General features: G+C 43.8%; 3 non-coding genes across 3 annotated transcripts; 2 read left to right on the forward strand and 1 right to left on the reverse strand.

The window, feature by feature from the left end:
- The first annotated feature begins 1,656 nt into the window (after positions 1-1,656).
- trnat-agu (transfer RNA threonine (anticodon AGU)) lies at positions 1,657-1,730 on the forward strand. Its single transcript has one exon. It is a non-coding gene; the product is annotated as a tRNA-Thr (tRNA).
- A 4,220-nt stretch (positions 1,731-5,950) lies between these two features.
- Positions 5,951-6,032, reverse strand: trnas-uga (transfer RNA serine (anticodon UGA)). Its single transcript has one exon. It is a non-coding gene; the product is annotated as a tRNA-Ser (tRNA).
- A 4,739-nt stretch (positions 6,033-10,771) lies between these two features.
- On the forward strand, positions 10,772-10,845 carry trnan-guu (transfer RNA asparagine (anticodon GUU)). The gene has a single exon. It is a non-coding gene; the product is annotated as a tRNA-Asn (tRNA).
- Positions 10,846-19,149: the final 8,304 nt, after the last annotated feature.

The raw sequence follows: 19,149 nt of genomic DNA on the forward strand, positions 1-19,149 counted from the left end.
ATTCTTCTTGTTTGTGCCAAATGTCGTGTCATTCGTTAGCAGCAATTAAAATAGCACTTTACCCAGCGGCTCAAAAGCTGAACTTGTCCCACACGGGAGTTGGAAAAGGCCTCTCGACCTTTCAGCGTATTAACATTTGTAAGCTGAATAATTTCACCCGTGAAACAGTGAAACCAGGCAGCATATTTCTCTTCCAAATTTTCCCAACACGAAACTTCCAACCGATGAATATCGGTTTAAAGAAAAGAAGAATTGTGTGTTTGGTTCTTTAGATTTAAAGATCTTGTACCGGCCCCTTTGCCAGATGAGCTGCCGCTAAAAGCCCCCTCTCCCCCTGTGAACAAGTAAACTGGCACTTGCTATTGAAAGACGGTAGGCCAGAGGAACCCACATTCACACATGGGAAAACTAAGAAGTCGATTGTTCACCTCCATATGTTTGTCCCACAAGAGCGTATTGTAAAAACGACTGGTTGTTAACAAGTTGCGTTATGGAAGATACCATTTCTACCTTGAACTCCGATCAAAATATTCGGAGTAAAAGATTTGATTGTTTAAGAAGACGCTCGAACTCACAACCTGGTCATTTCTGGAGCCCAGACTGCTACAAATAAGTAACGCACGCTTAACAATTGTGCAACACGAGAGCAGCGAACAACCGACAGCATCAGCGCTCCTGCCAAACAGCTTTATTTTCGGACTCTCAATTATTATAATGTGGAGATGCCGGTGATGGACTGGGGTTGACAATTGTAAACAATTTTACAACACCAAGTTATAGTCCAACAAATTTATTTTAAATTCCAAATTTCAAATAAATTTGTTGGACTATAACTTGGTGTTGTAAAATTGTTCTCAATTATCACTTCGAGATCTTTCTCAAACACAAGCCTCCAATCAAGATGCGCTTCGTTAAATAACAATTCCTAAATCAAGAGAGTTTTGATCGATCATGACTAAAGTATGTACAATTTCCTCACCTGTTCCCTTTCATCCCCTGGGGTGGAAACCATCAGCTCCTGGAGATTTGTCTATCTTTCGCCTCCTCATTTTCTCCATTGCCATCATTTTACTTGTACTGAATCCCCTTGATTTATTAACAGTTTTCCTCGTGTCTCTGGTATGTTAGCGTCATCCATTTCTGTGACGACCGATGCAAAGTGAAAATTTAGCAACTCTGACATTTCCTGATTTTCAATTACAATATCACCTCCATCTGTCTTTAAGCAGCCCACATTACTCTCAGCCTCCCTTCTTTCTCTTAATATACTCGTAAAAACCTTGAGAGTTGTCCTCATTTTAAATCATCAATTTTTCTCCTTTTCCCTTTTTGCTCCTCTTACGATTTTTTTAGTTTCAGCACCACAATAAACAACACTCCGCTGTAAAGTTCGGCTCAATAGTTCTCCAATGTCAGAGCGAGAATTGTCTGAAGCCCTGATTTATTTAATGTCACAAATACAATCACACATAATCATCCATGTATCAACGCACTGAAGGATGCACAAAGATAAACTCAGCGAGAAATGCAGTCAGTGTCGGGATGCACAGGTGAACGGACAAGCGAAATGGACAGAGACAAAACGGCCTGAACCCCCAACATTGAAGTGTCGCTGATAGATATTAGTGAGGAGGTGGGGGCCCCATGTCATCAATTGGCGCTGTGGCTTAGTTGGTTAAAGCATCTGTCTAGTAAACAGGAGATCCTGGGTTCAACTCCCAGCAGTGCCTTGTGCAGCTCGTTATTTTACCTAATTTATGGAATGAAGCGACAAAATAACAATGTGGTGTTCGTATTTGTTCAGGTTTCAGGAGGAAACGGATAACAGAATGACTGTTCAAAAACGCCCTTTAATTCCACAGACAGACCTCTCAGAGAATGTGTCTGTAACACGTTAATTTAAGGACACGTTCTTGTTTCTGGGCTCATTGGGATCGGGGTATAATTCATGATTTGAGGTTCAAAGCCGGAAGACATCCTAATTTGGACCAAGACTTGTGATCTTGACCTGCGGGACAAACGTTTGCAAAGAGGAAAAAGAAGTCCTCAAATCGCTCGACCTGAATCTGCAGGCCCAGATGAAATATATCCCAGGATGTTAACAGAAGCAAGGAAGGAAATAGCGGAGGCTCTGACCATCATTTTCCAATCCACCCTGGCAAAAGGTGTCGTGCAGGAGGACTTGAGGATTGCTAACGTTGTACCATTGTTGAAAAAGGGAGACAGGGATAGATCGAGTAAATACAGGCCAGTCGGCCTGAACTCGAGCTGAAGTATGAATCGTCATTTAGAAAGGCACGGATTAATCAAGGACAGTCAGCGTGGATTTGTTAAGGGATGGTCGTTTGAATTGAATTACTTGAGGAGGTATCAAGGAGGATCGATGAGGGTATCGCGATTGATGAAATCAACATGGATTTTAACGAGGCTTTTGACAAAGTCCTACAGGGCAGATTTGTCAAAAATGTAAAAGCCCATTGGATGCAAAGGACATTGGCAAGTTGAATCCAAAATTGGCTGAGTAGCAGGAAGCAAGCGGTTGTGGTCGACGGGTGCTTTTGTGACTGGAAGGTTGTTTCGAGTGGGGTTCCATGCGGATTCGTACTAGGTCCCTGCTTTTCATGGTACAGATCATTGATTTAGATTTAAATGTAGGGGGCATGATGAAGAGATTTGCAGATGATACAAAAATTGTTCCTGTGGTTGATAGTGAGGAGGAAAGCTGTCGACTGCAGGAAAATATCCATAGAGCAGACAGGTGGAAAGAAAAGTGGCAAATGCAATTCAATCTGAAGAAGTGTGAGGTAATGCATTTAGTGGGGTGGGGGGGGGGCAAAAAGGCAAGGGAGTATATAATAAATATTGCAATTAATTTGCCATTTACACGCCCATTCTGCAAATTTACCAATGTCTTCCTTTATTATTCGCATTTTTCTTTGTATTAACTACAGCTCGCAATTAGGTGTCGTCCCTAAATTTTGAAATTGTACTTCCGATTCCCGTGTCCAAATCATGAATGTAAATTTTGAACAAAAGTGGTCCCAGCACCGATAAATTGTGAACAACAGTGGTCCCACCACTGATGAAGTGTTAACAACAGTGGTCCTATCACTGATATATTGTGAACAACAGTTGTGCCAGCATCGATAAATTGTGAACAACCGTGGCCCAGCACCGATAAATTGTGAACAGCAGTGGTCCCAGCACCGATAAATTGTGAACAACTGTCGTCCCAGGAATTTTGATCTTGAACTGCAGTTGAAACTTTTGCACAAAAGAAAATAACGTCCCCAAATCGTCCCACGTGAATCTCAAATGCTTTGGGAAGAAGTTCAATAGAAACAATCAGGACTTTAAAGGCACCTCAACGACCTGAACTTTCGTTGAATGAATTGTGTTAGCCATTGCATTCGAACGTGAAATCGCTCTTGACTTTCATCTCATTGAAGCAGAGTGTGGCCGCTTTGTATCTGTGAGCATGTCGGTCGCGTGTTTAGCTTTGATATTGATCGCTTCCAATTTGTAAAATTTCATCAATCGTCAGGAAAAAGAAACCGAGAATCGAATTGTCCCTCCAAGTGATGAACTGAAGGGATTGGTGATCCAAACAGATCTAGAAAATGCGTGGTGCAATCGGTCAGGAGTTCCAAATCCACCCTCCAGCCACTCGGCAATTATATTGAATGAACTTTACTCTGGCCCAGTGTCGCCTCACTGAAATCGAGTATTTCTCCGACATGTTTTTCTTCATAGTTGCTGGTTTAAGAGTGAAGACTGGCTGGTTGGATTTTCACTCCTACAAGCTTTAATCATTCATTTTTCACTGAATGCAGACAGTTGTTATATTGGTCGCTGCAATCTCAAAGTTTAGCCCAGTGAATTATTGGTTTAACAGGTGATCTCTTCACCTGTTCTCGGCGGTGTTATCCGTTAGTGTGAAAGTTTGATTGTTCGAGCCCTTATTTTATTTTTCCTCAGGATTCATCGCCTCAAAGTTCCAGGGTTTCAACGCATGTTTTGGAATCAAGAAAATGTACCGGAATCATTGCCAGCTGAGCAGGGCTGATATTCTACCATTTACCCTGTGGTCGGAAATCAGGCACATGAATCATATAAAGGAATGGAACATTGGCTTCACGGTAATTACAATTCTCCTTGACAGACAAACCCCGAAAGGCCCGAAGGGAGGCCGCATTCGCAGCAGGAGAGCTGGTTCGCTGTGACATGGAGATTTCTGTAGTGAGCGAGACCAGACTGTTCCTATGTTCAGAGAATAAATTTCACACCCTTCATTTTGGAAAAGCAAAACGGTGGGGATTTTTGTCATAGCCCGATGCCTTTCGTGTTGTATCAGATGTTCCTCGTTGCGTTACTTTCATCTTGATCGGAGAACCAGTTCGGGCGCTCCTGTGATAAACAGCGACAATTGCCAGTTAATGTTAAATTTAACAACGACTCCACTGCGTTTTTAATCCCACTCTTAAGATGCAGTCTATAAAATGAAAAAAAATCATCACATTCAAAGCATAAAAATCTTATTAAAGTTTTGACTGTCTCTCGGTCACCACGTCAACATCGCCTTCAGTCTGAAATAGAAAGTTATCGAATGATTCATGGTGATTAAGTCAGGGATTCAACTACGAACAGGATTTAATTAGCTTCATGTAATTAATTTAATAAGTTCATAACTCTTTTTAAAGTTAATTCCCTGACTGGGAATCGAACCTCGCGGCGGTGAGAGGACCGAATTCTCACCACCAGGCCATTGGGGAGCTCCCAAGATTGCGCACGAGACAAAGTGGAACTGATGACATTATTTTTTCTTTCGCTTTTTCATGATTCATTCAGCTCTGTGTTTATTCTCAGGCCTCTTATCTCTCCTTCTTTTCAGCTTCTGACCGCGGATATTCCTGTGGCTAAATATCAATAATATAGAACATCTCACAGCCCCGGTATATTTGCTGTTTCTCTGTGCAGTTCTGTGCAAAATCAAACTGCACGCAAATACCGACAGTGCCTCTCTCTCACTCCCCACAGAAGCAGCAGGAGATGCCACTTTAAACTGCCAGTTGCTTCAAACTATTCATGACGGACCTGCGTGGCCTTGCAGTTTTCCAAGGAACTGCATTCAGTGCGTGAATTTTGGAAATGGAAACATGTCCATCAGCAGCTTGTGGGAGTATTTTACATCACTTTCCATTTCACGTACATGCCTACTTGCACTTGGTGATGTCATTACCTGAAAATCACCTCTGTCGCGATATTATTTCGAACAGAACATGCCATTTTGTGCGAGCAGTTTGTCTGGCAGGAAAATGACCTGAATTACAAAGGGCCAAGTAGGAAAGGCTGCGTTGCTCTGCTTGTTCGCAGCAAAGAATTTCCAGCGTTTCCTTGGGGTTTAGTGTTTAGGATTCGGCGCTTTCATCACCACGGCAATGGTTCGATTGTCGGTCTCAACATCCGCATATTATACACTCTATCATAAGTGTACTGTACTCAAATTGCTGATTTTTTCATTGTGAGGGGAAGAAACATAAATGTGTGGATATTAATTACGAATTCATCGGCTGGGTTGCACCTTTTCTTTTCCTACCGTCTCAGTCTTTCCATCTTTACCCTTCTCGGCTGGTGTTGCAGGTTCCATCATTCTTCGCTGTTCACGATGCCTGAGAAGTCCATCAGGAGAAAACAGGCAAAGTCAAGAGACAGAGACAGGGAGAGATGAAAACATAGAATTAAATTGTATAAATGTCAAGTTCTGCGAACGAGCAGAACTTAGAATCGAGCTTGGGAGAGATTCCTTCACGTGTCTTGCAATTTTGCAAGAGATCATTGGGCTCTGAGTTCAAAGCGTCGTTGGCGATGGAGCACCTCTCTGAGGGAGCGAACAAGGTCCGTTCGTTCAAGTTCATATTAATTTGAACACTGAACAAACTTTAAAAAGTAGCGCTGCGAACAGGATTCGAACCTGTGCAGGGAAACCACATTGGATTTCAAGTCCAACGCCTTAACCACTCGGCCATCGCAGCGGCAAACATCGATCATGCACAGCTATAAATCAGAATGCGTAGGGTTATCACACGAGATCTGTGACACTTTGTTCTCTCAGACAGGTTTCCAACTGGAAACTTACAGCTTGTTAATGTGCTGACTTTGCTGTTTCGGTGATAGAATTCTCATTTATCACGTGAGAAACCGGGGTTCGATTTCCGGTTCGTTTCGGATTATTTTCATTCTCCATTCATAAGATCGCGTGAATTGTGCGACATTCGCCCTCAGCTTCAATCTGCGCACCATTTGAGACATTTTCCATTCTCCACGTGTGTTGCGTCGAAGCTGGTTTGGAAAATCACATTGCAAGTCTAACGCTTTAATCATTGGGTCATCGCAGCTGCAAGCGACAAATCCGACACGGCTGCAGAAGAGAATGCAGAAGGTTATGACAGGAGAACTCTGAGACTGTATGTTCTTTTAGACAGGTTTCGAACTGAGCGCATACCGCCGGCTGCTGTGCGGACTTTGTTATTTCAGGAATAAAATTCTTGCTTTCTGCGCGGGAGGCCCAGGTTCGATCACCGCCCAATGGAGGAGCATTTTTCATTCTCCATTCATGAGGTCACGTGAATTGGGATACGTTTACATTCAGCTTCAATTTGAACACCATCTTGTGACATTTTCCTTTCTCCATGTGTGTTGTCGTCGACAGAACCTCTGCATTCTGTCCTCCATGCACTGGAATTAAGACAATCCTGCCGACTACACCGCTGACAAGACGTGAGAAGCCAATTAGTGATTTTGAACGAAAAATGGTAACACCGCAGGGCTCATCCGGGATCTCTCACATAACAATCAGCAAGTCCCCAAAGCGAGTTATCATACCCGAAGACCAACGAGCCACTGATAACAGAGGGGTGCAAACAATGCAGAATTCTGTGCCACCCACAGCCGATCGGCCACCATTCTGTGCATCCCATCACTTTTTCTATTCCGATGTACGGCAATGTGAAGACGTACATTAACTATTTCATATCAACAATATTAGCCTCTCTTTACCACATTCGTTTCGAATGTGCGAGTTGTATTATCAAGTGAGACTTTGCAGAATGAATTGCTCTAAAGCTACATTGTTGTCTGTCTCGGCATCCGCAGATTATCCACTCTCCCACAAGTATAACAGTGACTGCACTTCAAAAATACTTCATTGGCTGTAAAGCGCTTTGGGAAGTCTTGAGGTCGTGAAAAGCGCTTTGTAAATACAAGACTTTGTTTTTATACTGGGCTAAAAGTACTGATGTTTTCACTATGAGGACGAAGAGACATCAATATGTGGACATTGGCTACGAATTCATCATCTGGGTTGGTCCTTTACTTTTCCGACCGTCTCAGTCTTTCGATCTTTACCGTTCTCTGCTGGTGTCGCAGGTTCGATGAGCTTTGGCCGTTCAACGAAGCCTGAGAAGTCCATCAGGGGAAAACAGAGAGGGACAGAGACAGGGAGAGATAGAGAGATCTAAGTATAGAAAAAAAGCTTGATTATCAAGTTAGCAGAATTTGAAACGAAGCTTGAGCGAGATGGAATCATACATTCATAGAATCGTTACTGCACAGAAGGAGGCCATTCGGCCCATTGAGCCTTCCCAGGCTCTCTTTAAGAGCAATCCAGTTCGTCCCATTCCCCCGTTCTTTCCCTGTAGACCCGCTAATATTTTTCCTTCAAATACTTATCCAATTCCTTTTAGAGAGTCACGATTAAATCTGTTTCCACCATCCTTTCAGGCGATGCATTCCAGATTATAACTACTCGCTGATTTAAAACGTTTTTCCTTATATCGCCTTTGGTTCTTTTGTCAACCACCGTAAATCTGTGCCCTCAAGTTCTCGACCATTCCGCCAACGGGAGCAGTTTCTCTTTATTTACTTTATCTGAACCCGTCATGACTTTGAACACTTCTATCAAATCTCCTCTGAACCTTCCCTGCTCCAAGGCGAAGAACCCGAGCACGAGGCAAATGCGGTCAATTAGCTTCAATTAATTTAATTTATTTCATCATTAAACGGACCTTTAAAGACAGGCCTTGTTTTGTGGAAGTGTGAGCTGGTGGTTTAAATCGCTGGTTTCAATGTTTGGGGCGTTTCTCGATTCGAATTTTCCACTGACAGAATTTCTGCAAATATCCATTTTGACTTGTTCAAAGAAAGCCCGATTGTCGTGCGATGGAGCAAAGGATGTGAAAGAAGCTGAAAGTGAAAGTGCAGATATTAGTTTCATCACGGGGACAGGACACGTTTCCACAGGTAAGGAAATCTCACCTTCAGATTCTTTCCAGCAGAGTGGGTCATGTGATCAGAGTGACCGGGCTCCAGCGGCGCAATCGGTCCTTATTTGAGTTACAGGCTCAGGAAATACCGGGGTTTTTAATTCGAATCTCAGCAAGATCAAACAATCCTTTTCCTTGTGAACATTTCGACCGGAGTTGAAGGTACAATTGATGTGTTCCAAAATTCATTTAATTATCTGAATTGCCATGTGGTTCCTCCGGACGACGCGGTTGTAAGCGCAGATGAGATGTTTCGTATTACTTGTTTACAGGAGGGAGGCTGCGGTTTTAGAGACACAAACTATGACTTTGACACATCAACAAATCGTGGGATTTAACTGGAGCTTTTAACCAGAGCCAGAGGCCGCTCAGCCAGGATACTTTCCATCCTACACTTCAGGAGCTCGTTTTACAGGAACAGAATTACTGCAAGCAAGAATTCTACCCCTGAAGCACCAATGCTGCCACGGCAGCAGGATGCATGTGTCCAGTTGGAAACCTGTCTGAAGGAACATGCAGTCTGAAGAGACGGAAGTCGAGCAGATTGACTTTCGGTCTGAGCAGATGTTGAGTCTCCTTCTTGAGAGAGTTTCGCCAATCCAGCTCAGAGTGGTTTAAGAATCATGAATTCGGCTGGGACTGGAGCCACTTGTGTAAGATCAAGTGTCGGGGACAGTTTCACATCCTTGACGGACATTAATGATCCTGTTGCGGTTTTGCTGTAAAATTTCACTTCCCAGCTCCCGAACTAAAATCCAACGCCGTTGCAACTCGAATCCACAACCTTTGAATGGCTTCTCAAACAAAACAAGTAGAAGTCCAACACACTCGCCATTGCGTCACAGGGTCAGTTGCCAAAAAATCCCGAATAAAAAGAAAGACGTGTTTCTCCGGTCCAGGGGCAAAGTGACAATGGATATTATTCAAAAAACTGTCCCCTCGAATCTGTCTTTATATATTTTTTTGTAAAGCTTCGATTTTAAAAGTTATAAAAAGCCGAAATAAATAAAGTAAATTATAAGAATCGAATCCGTGATTAAGGCGTTACAACATACTTTAAGCAACTGAGTTAACCGGCCGTACTGACGGTCCATTAGACATTTTAATTAATTTCTGTACCTGAACGCTAGTTGGTAGCTCTTTCTGTACTTGGACTCCTAAATCTCTCTGCTCCTCCACAGTTCCTAGTTTCTCACCATTTAGAAAACATTCTGATTTATCTTTCTTAGATTTAAATTGGATGACCTCGCTCTCCCCCACATTGAACTATATTTGCCGCAGTTTTGCCCACTCACTGAATCGATCAATTCCCACTTTTCAACTTCCTGCTTCAATCTTCATGACTTGTTGCGTCACCAGAAGGCTGCGTGTTCAAATCACGGGGTAACCGTTACTTTTCGAGCTGATCAGATTCTGGATCGTTCCGGGATGAATATTTTATCTGCTTTTTCTCAAGAAACAGAACCTTGCTCTAAAGTCTGCTTCCCTGGTTCTCAAATTTCAGGAAGGCGTCTCATTCCGCCCTCGACTTTTGATTTTGACCTGCGGTTGAAACTTTTGCAAAGATGGAAAATAAGTCCCCAAATCGCTCCACGTGAATCTTAAACGCTTTGGGAAGACGTTCAATGCAAACAATCAGGAATTTAAAGGCACCTCAATGACCTGCACTTTCTTGGAATGAGTTTTGTTCGCCATTGCATTCGACGGTGAATTCGCTCCCGGCTTTCATCTCACTGAAGTGAAGAGTGTGACCGCGTTCCATCTGTCAGAGTGCAAGTGACGAGTTTGGGGTTGGTATGGGTCGTTTACAACTTTTGAAATCTCACCAAGCAGCAGAGAAAAAGAATCTTGGAATCAAATTGTCCCTGTCAGTGATGAATTGAAGTGAATATCGCTCCAAGCAGATCTGGACAACTCGCAGTGCAGCCGCACAGGAGTTCCAAATCCACCTTCTCGCCACTCGGCAATCGCATGAACTGAACTTTACTCTGACCCAGTGTCACCGCGCTGCAATCGAGTATGTCTCGGCCACACTTTTTCTGAACATCATGGTTACTGGTTTAAGAGTGAAAACTGCCGTGCGCTTCACTGTAAGTGCAAGAGACATCTTTGTAAACAACGAGTCGTGTCACAGACCTGCTCGTCGGACCTGCTCATTTCATCTCATCTCATTTTCAGCAAACCTGAATATTACTGGAACAGAGAATGGAGAATCACAGCTCGAGACATCAATCCTCTCGACCACGAGGGGACTGAGTCTTCCAACACACAGGTGTTTAATGGCAAGGTGAGTTTAATGTTCATGAATAATAGAGCACAGATTTTCACTCGTGCAAACTTCACACACTTTATTTTGGAAAAGTAAACTGATAGTAGAGAGAATTTATTTTGATCGCTGCAACCTGAACTTTTAGTTAATTGAATCAGGAGTTCAACAGCAAACGTATGCTGTCTCTGTGGCGCAATCGGTTAGCGCGTTCGGCTGTTAACCGAAAGGTTGGTGGTTCGATCCCACCCAGTGACGGTAGGGAAACTTTTATCTTCATGGTCTCGCATTTCCTGGTTTCTGATATTTGTTTTGGCTGCAAACCAAATGCCCGCTTTCGATGGCCAGCTGAGCACGGCCGATCCTCCATCATTTCACCTGTGATTGGCTTCGCGGAAATCTGAATTCTTCTTCACAGACAAGGTCCGAAGGTTGCAGGAGAGCCGCTTCACTCTGACATGGATATTTCTGCAGTGAGCGACACCAGACTGTTTCCACAATAAATGTCACTCCCTTTTATTTTGGAAACGCAAAATTGTATTCACATTCCGATGGGTTTCAGTTGATTTGTGAGAGATCATGAAAGGATCCTGCAGCGCTGCCTTGGATAAAAACAACAGTTCTAAGCCGCATTTCAGTCGCGGCAACAAATCCTTACATCCGAGTATCTGCACCCTGCAATCCGAGTATTTGCACCCTTACACCGGAATATCTGCACCATTACACCGGAGTATCTGCACCATTAAATACGAGCATCTGCACCCTCACACCGGAGTATTTGCACCCTCACACCGGAGTATTTGCGCCCTCACACCGGAGTATTTGCGCCCTCACACCGGAGTATTTGCGCCCTCACACCGGAGTTTCTGCACCCTCACACCGGAGTATTTGCGCCCTCACACCGGAGTTTCTGCACGCTCACACCGGAGTATTTGCACCCTCACACCGGAGTTTCTGCACCCTCACACCGGAGTTTCTGCACCCTCACACCGGAGTTTCTGCGCCCTCACACCGGAGTTTCTGCGCCCTCACACCGGAGTTTCTGCGCCCTCACACCGGAGTATTTGCGCCCTCACACCGGAGTTTCTGCGCCCTCACACCGGAGTTTCTGCGCCCTCACACCGGAGTTTCTGCGCCCTCACACCGGAGTTTCTGCGCCCTCACACCCATAACTCATCAACTGTCCCCAATCATCTTTCTCAGCGTAAGGAGACCTAAACAAAACACAACAGTGAAGAAATTGGCTTTATGATTCTTCACTAATGTACGGACACATTTTTGTTTACGGTACTTTAAGGGAGATTTGGGGAAAGTGGCCGCTGATACTCAGAAACCACTGCTTGTTGCTTATTTTTTTCAGCGGGCTCGTTGGTCTAGTGGTATGATTCTCGCTTCGGGTTTGTTGTTTAAAATATGTGAGAAATCCCGGACGAGCCCTCATTTCCCCCCCAGACTTTTGATCTTGAGCTGCTGTTCAAACTGGCAGGGTGTTTGGAGGTATCTCAATAATCTCACGTCCTCTGACTGCATTCGACTTCCAATTGCAATTGACCTTGAAACCGCTCTCGGATTTCATCTCACTGAAGCAGAATGTGGCCGCTTTTTATCTGTCAGCGTGGAGGTGACGAGGTTGTGGTTGATAACCGCGGGCACACCTGTCCGGACATTGGTATTCAGAATGTACAAAATGCTGTCTCAAATACTCTGTTGTCATCCTGGGAGCTCTGGTTTTGCATGCCCAACCTTTCCCCGAGTAAGAATGTGTCCAGTCTGCACCCGAACTATCTCCTCACTCAAAGCCTCCCATTGCTCATTTACTGTTTTACCTGCCAATTTTTGATTCCAATCCACCTGGACCCGATCCCTTTTCAACTCGCTGAAATTCGCTCTTCTCAGTAGAGTATTTTCATACTTGATTTTTCCTTGCATTGTCCATAACTGCACTAAACCTGCTGCAAATGCTCCCCCAGAGAATCATGCTACACTTGCCCCACTTCTTTCCGCGAAATAAATCCAACACTGCTTCCTTCCTCGTTGGGCTGAAAACATACGGATTAAGAAATTTCTCTTGTACACATTTCAGGAATTGCTCGCCCTCTTTGACTTTTACACTGCTATATCACCATCTATATTCGGATAAATGAAGTCCCCTTTTATCACTACTCTAAAATTATTGCATCTTTCTGCAATTTGCTGCCAATTTGCTCCTCCATCTCCTTCCCACTATTTGGTCCCCCTATAGAATGCATCCAGCAGCGTAATAGCTCCTCAATTGTTCCTTAATTCTAAACAAATAGATTCTGCCTTTGAACCCGTAAGCATGGCGACCCTTTCTACCGCTGTAACAGTATTTTTGATCAATAGTGCCTGCTCCCCACTAACCCCTCCCCACACTTTTTTGCCTTGCCTTTCCTGAATACGTTGTAGCCAGGAATATTTAAGTGGCCATTCCTCCGCTTGTTTGAGCCAGGCCTCCATTACTGACACTAAAACATAATCCCATGTTACCACTTGTGTCTGCAGCTCACCAACCTTATTTCCCAAGTGTGTTCAACACAACATCAGGGCATAAGGGTAGGACTAGTTATATTGCCCAATTAAATGTTCTATACATTAATGCACGTAGCATAAGAAATAAAACAAGTGAATTAGAAGCGTAAATTCAGCTTATAGTGCATGACGTAGTGCTCATCACTGAGACCTGACTACAAACTGGGCATGACTGGCATGTAAATATTTCAGGTTATAAGCCGTTTCGAAAGGATAGGGACATTGGAAAAGGCGGTGGAGTAGCGATATTGAGGAGGGATACTATTACTGCTTAAGAAAGAAGACATATTAGTAAAGGTGAGCACGCAGTAGAAAGGCTTTGCGTAGAAATTAGTAACAGAATAGAATACAAGACTTTGGTGGGAGTTGTTCATAGACTTCCGGACAGCAGTGGAAAAGTAACAGGATGCACAGAAGCGGACAGGGTGTTAGGGGTCTGGAACTCACTGTTTGAAAGGGTGGTCGAGGCAGAAAAGCTCAACTCATTTAAAAAGTACTTGGATGTGCATTTGAAGTGCCGTAAACTGCAGGGCTATGGACCAAGTGTTGGAAAGTGGGATTAAGTTGGATAGCTCTTTTTCGGCCGGCATAGACACGATAGGCCGAACGGCTTCCTTCTGTTCTGTAACTGTCTATGCTTCTATGTATGTGAAGGGATTTGCTCAGTCATCACACGTGCTGAGATACCAGCGAGTTCACAAGTGACTGCAGGGGTCGGCATCTGCTGTCAATCATATCCAGGACTGAACCATGTTCATTCTGACATTTGGGGTTTATTTCTGCTGATGTTAATAACCGCTATAACTGGGCTGGAGTTTAATATTCAGGATATCTGTCAAATAAATCAGCTTTGTTTTCAACACCTTGTTGTAGATTTTGGTTTTTCCCACGTGAGTGTTTAGCAGCACCTGACTGGAGCTCAGAAAGGATAATCTGGGGGGAGGATCGTCCGATGGGAACAGAACTTTAGCCTGGACACAGTCCTTCACGGCCACAGTGAGAGGGGCAAACGGCACTTTGGTCTTTCCCGTCTCTCTTCACTGACAGCAAAGTCACCGTGCGGCGTCCAGTCTAAAAGTGACTGTGGTAATTATTCTATGAAGATTTAACCTGTTTTTGTGACATTCCTGAGTCTACCATTTAAGGCAGGCGTTTACTGATTTAAAATAAACCCGCTTAAAATAAATGGGTTTTGAATTGTGATTTCCGTGAAGCCAATGTTCCATTCCTTTATATGTTTCACGTGCCTGCTTTCCGACCACAGGGTAAGTGGTGGAATATCAGCCCTGCTCAGCCGGCTATGATCACGATACATTTTCTTGCAGACCAAACACACATTGAAACCCTGGAACTTTGAGGCGATGAATCCTTCGGGAAAATGAAATAAGGGTTCGAACCATCACAATTTCTCGCTAAGTGATAGCACCACCGAAACAGACGAAGAGATCACCTGCTAAACCAATAATTCACTGAGCTAAACTTTAAGATTGCAGCCACCAATAAAACAGCTGTCTATTGTCAGTTTACTTCTCCAAAATGAATGTGTGAAGCTTGCAGGAGTGAAAATCCAACGAGCTGGTCTTCACTCTTAAACCAGCAACTGTGAAGTTAAGAGAAACGTGCCGGAGAAATACTCGATTTCAGCGCGGTGACACAAGGCCAGTGTAAAGCTCAGTTAATATGACCGCTGAGTGGCGAGAGGGTGGATTTGAAATTCCTGAGCGACCGCACTGTGCATTTTCCAGATCTGCTTGTTGCACCAATCCCTTCAATTCTTGAAGGGACAATTCGATTCTTATTTTCTTTTCCCTGAGGCTTGGTGAAATTTTTTAAATTGAAAGAGACCAATATCAAAGCAAACCTCGTCAGTGACATTCTCACAGTTACAAAGCGGCCAGACTCTGCTTCAGTGAGATGAAAGGCCAGACCGGTTTCAAGGTCGAATGCAATTGCAAGCAAAGCTCGTTCAGTGAAAGTGGAGGTCATTGACGTGCCTTGAAAGGTAGTGATTGTTTGAACTGAACTTCTTCCGAAAGCGTTTGAGATTCAGGTGGAGTGATTTGGGGACTTCCTTTCCCTCTTTGCAAAGTCTGAATCGCAACTAAAGATAAAAATTCTCAGGCTAAATTATGGATTTTTCGGAATATGAACCTCGAATGGAGAATTATACCCCGACCTCAACGAGCCCAGAAACAAGAACGTGTCCTTACATTAAGATGTTACGCTCACATTCTATGAGAGGTCAGTCTGTAAAATAAAACGGCATTTTGAAGAGATATTCTGAGAAGTTCCATATTGGACCCTGAACAAAGTACAAACACCGCACGATGTTTTTACTGGTCAAATTCACTAAACATAAATTCCACAAAAGCACCACGGGGAGTTGAATCTTGGACCGGAGTTCTTGAACCAACTGAGCCACGGAGCCAATTCACGGGAACGCTTCTCACTTCCTCTCATTAATATCTATGCTACACGTCATATTCTGTTGGGGGTTCAGACTGTTTCATCTTTATCATTTCATCGAAACATAGAAAATAAGAGCAAGATTCGATCATTCGGCCCTTCGGGCCTGCTCCGCCATTCAAAATGATCATGGCTGATGCCTAACTCAATACCCTGTTCCCGCTTTTTCCCCCATATCCCTTGAGCATTAAGAAATATATCTATCTCCTTCTTGAATACATCTAATGACTTGGCCTCCACTGTCTTCTGTGGTAGAGAATTCGACAGGTTCACCAACCTCAGTGAAGAAATTTCTCCTCATCTCGGTTCTAAATGACATAGCCCCTATCTTGTGACTGTGAGCCCTGGTTCTGGACTCCCCAGCCAACGGGAACATCCTCCCTGCATCTAGTCTGTCTCGTCCTGTTGGAATTTTATATGTTTCGATGAGATCACCCCTCATTCTTCTAAACTCGAGTGAATATAGGCCTAGTCATACATCATCCTGCCATCCCAGGAATCAGTCTGGTAAACCTTCGTTGCACTCCCTCCATGGCAAGCACATCCTTCCTCAGATATTGAGACCAAAACTGCACACAATACTCCAGATGTGGTCTCACCAAGGCCCTGCACAACTGCAGTAAGACATTGCTGCTCCTGTACTCAAATCCTCTTGCAATGAACGCCATAATACCATTCGCCTTCCTAACTGCTTGCTGCATCTGAATGCTCGCTTTCAGCGACTGGTGTACAATGACACCCTGGTCTCTTTGCACCGCTCCATTTTCCCAATCTATCACCATTCAGATAATAATCTGCATTTCTGTTTTTACAACCAAAGTGGATAACCTCATTTATCCACGTTATACTGCATCTGCCATGTTCTTGCCCACTCACCCAACTTGTCGAAATCACAATGGACCCTCTCTGCATCCTCCTCACAGCTCACATTCCACCCCAGCTTTGTGTCATCTGCAAACTTGGAAATGTTACATTACGTTGCCTCATCCAAATCCTTGATATATATTGTGAATAGCTGGGACCCCAAGCACTGATCCCTGCGGTACCTCACTAGTCACTGCCTGCCACCCGGGAAAAGACCTATTTATTCCTACTCTTTCCTGTCTGTCAACCAATTCTCAATCTATGCCAGTATATTCCCCCAATCCCATGTGCTTTAATTTTGCACACTAACCTCTTGTGTGGGACCTGATCAGAAGCTTTCTGAAAATCCAAGTACACCACATCCACTGGTTCACCCCTATCTATTCTACAAGTTACCTCCTCAAAAAACTCCTGTAGATTTGTTAAGCATAATTTCCCTTTCATAAACCTATGCTGACTTTGTCCAATCCCGTTAATGCCTTCCAAGCGTTCTGTTATCGCACCTTTTAAAATAGACTCGAGCATTTTCCCCACGACTGATGTTAGGCGAACTGGTCTTTAATTCCCTGTTTTTTCTTCCTCGTTTTTTAAATAGTGGGGTTACATTTGCCACCCTCCAATCTGTAGGAACTGTTCGAGTCAGTAGAATTTTGGAAGATGATCACCAATGCATGCACGAGTTCCAGGGCCATTTCGTTTAGTTCTCTAGGATGTCGATTATCAGGCCCTGGGGATTTGTCAGCCTTTAACCCCATTAATTTCCCGAGCACTTTTTCTTTAAAACTAATCCTGGTTTCCTTCAGTTTCTCCCTCAGGAGACCCTTACTTCCCGAACATTTCTGGAAGGTTGTTTGTGTGCTCCTTTGAAGACAGAACCAAAGTATGTGTTTAATTGTTCTCCCATTTCTTTGTTCCGCATTTGACTGTAAGGGACCTACATTTGTCTTCACCAATCTTTTTCTCTTGACATTAATAGAAACTTTTACAGTCAGTTTTTGTGAAGCCGGCTAGTTTACTCTAGTCTACTTTTCCCCCTTAGTCCACCTTTGCTGAATTCTAAACTGCTGCCAATCCTCAGGCCTGCAGCTTTCTCTGGCAATTTTATATGTCTCCTCTTTGGAACTAATACTAATGGCTAATTTCTTTTGTAAGCCACGGTTGAGCCACCTTTCCTGTTTTATTTTTGTGCCAGACAGGAATTAATCATTGTTATCATTTCTCCACATGTTCATTATATATTAGCTATTGCCTATCCACCGTCATCCATTTGTCAAGTTCTCCAATCTATCCTAGCCAACTCACTTTCTTAATTTCCTTCATTTAGATTCAGCACCCTAGTTTCGGATTTAACAACTTCACTCTCCATCTTAATGAGGAATTCTGTCATGTAATGGTCGCTCTTCCCTAAGTGAGCCCGCACAAGATTGTTAATCAATCCTTTCTCATCGCACAATACCCAATCTAGGATCACCTGTTCGCTAGTTGGTTCATCAATGTATGAGTGTACATGATTTATTTCTAGACTCCAGGAATTCCTCCCCCACTTTATTATTGCTAGTTTGGTTCGACCAAGCTGTATGTAAATTTAAGTCTGATTATGGTTTAACCTTTCTTGCCTGTGTCTCTAATTTCCTGTTTAATGCCCTCCCCTACATCTCCACTACTGTTTGGGGCCAATAGACAACCCCAACCAACGTTTTCTGCCCCTTGGTGTTAACTCCATCCATACAGATTCCACATCGTGATTTTCCGAGCCAATATCCTTACTCACTATTGCATTGATTTCCTCCTTTACTAACAACGCTACCCCACCTCCTTTCAATTTTGGCCTGTCCTTTCTAAATATTGAATACCCCTGGCAGTCTCTATAATCGCAACTATATCATACCCGTTAATATCTATCTGAGCTGTAAATTCATCGACCTTATTGCAAATGATCCGCACATTAACACCTTTAGACTGTTCAAGATTGCTAGTCAGCTTAGTATTATTTTGCACTATGGACCTATTTGTTTATCACCATGTTTTCTCTGCCTGCCACTGTTGCTTCTTCCCGTTCTGTCTTGTTTCTATTATTGCTTCCCCCTCCTCCGTCTTCCTGCTCTGGTTCCCATCCCCCTGCCATTCTAGTTTTAACCTTCCCAACAGCACTCGCAAACAGCCCCCATGAGGACATCGGTCCTGGTCCGGTGTTACCCATCCCATCTTCCGCAGAACCGGTCCCAAAGGCTCAGGAATTTAAATTCCTCCCTCCCTCCTACACCATCCCTGTAGCCACGCAATCATCTCGTCTGTGCTCCTGTTCCTGTAGCCTGAGCGACCAGCAGTCAGTGGTCGTGCAAGGAGAGAGCCCAACATTCTCCCTGCTGGGCAAACTGGTCAATCGATGCCCTCAGGGAAGAGGCAATTCCAGAGATATGGGCCCAGGCCCAACCCACAGGATCAGAGTTAGAGGCAAGGGAACTAGTCATTCCTTCCCGACACCATTTTACGACAAACCCGCCACAGCTTTGACCCGGATCTCATTCCGAATTGGGGATGTTGCAATTGTTGGCTGCAGCAAAACAATTCTCAAACCAGACACCAAGTTAACTCACTGCAAAGAGTACAACCCAGCGAGCATTTGGAAGATAACACGAGACCAAAATCATCAATAACAGGATTTTATTATCCAACACACAT

The sequence above is a fragment of the Heptranchias perlo genome, chromosome 20 (genome assembly GCF_035084215.1).
Source record: "Heptranchias perlo isolate sHepPer1 chromosome 20, sHepPer1.hap1, whole genome shotgun sequence".
In the NCBI taxonomy this organism is placed as follows: Eukaryota; Metazoa; Chordata; class Chondrichthyes; order Hexanchiformes; family Hexanchidae; genus Heptranchias; species Heptranchias perlo.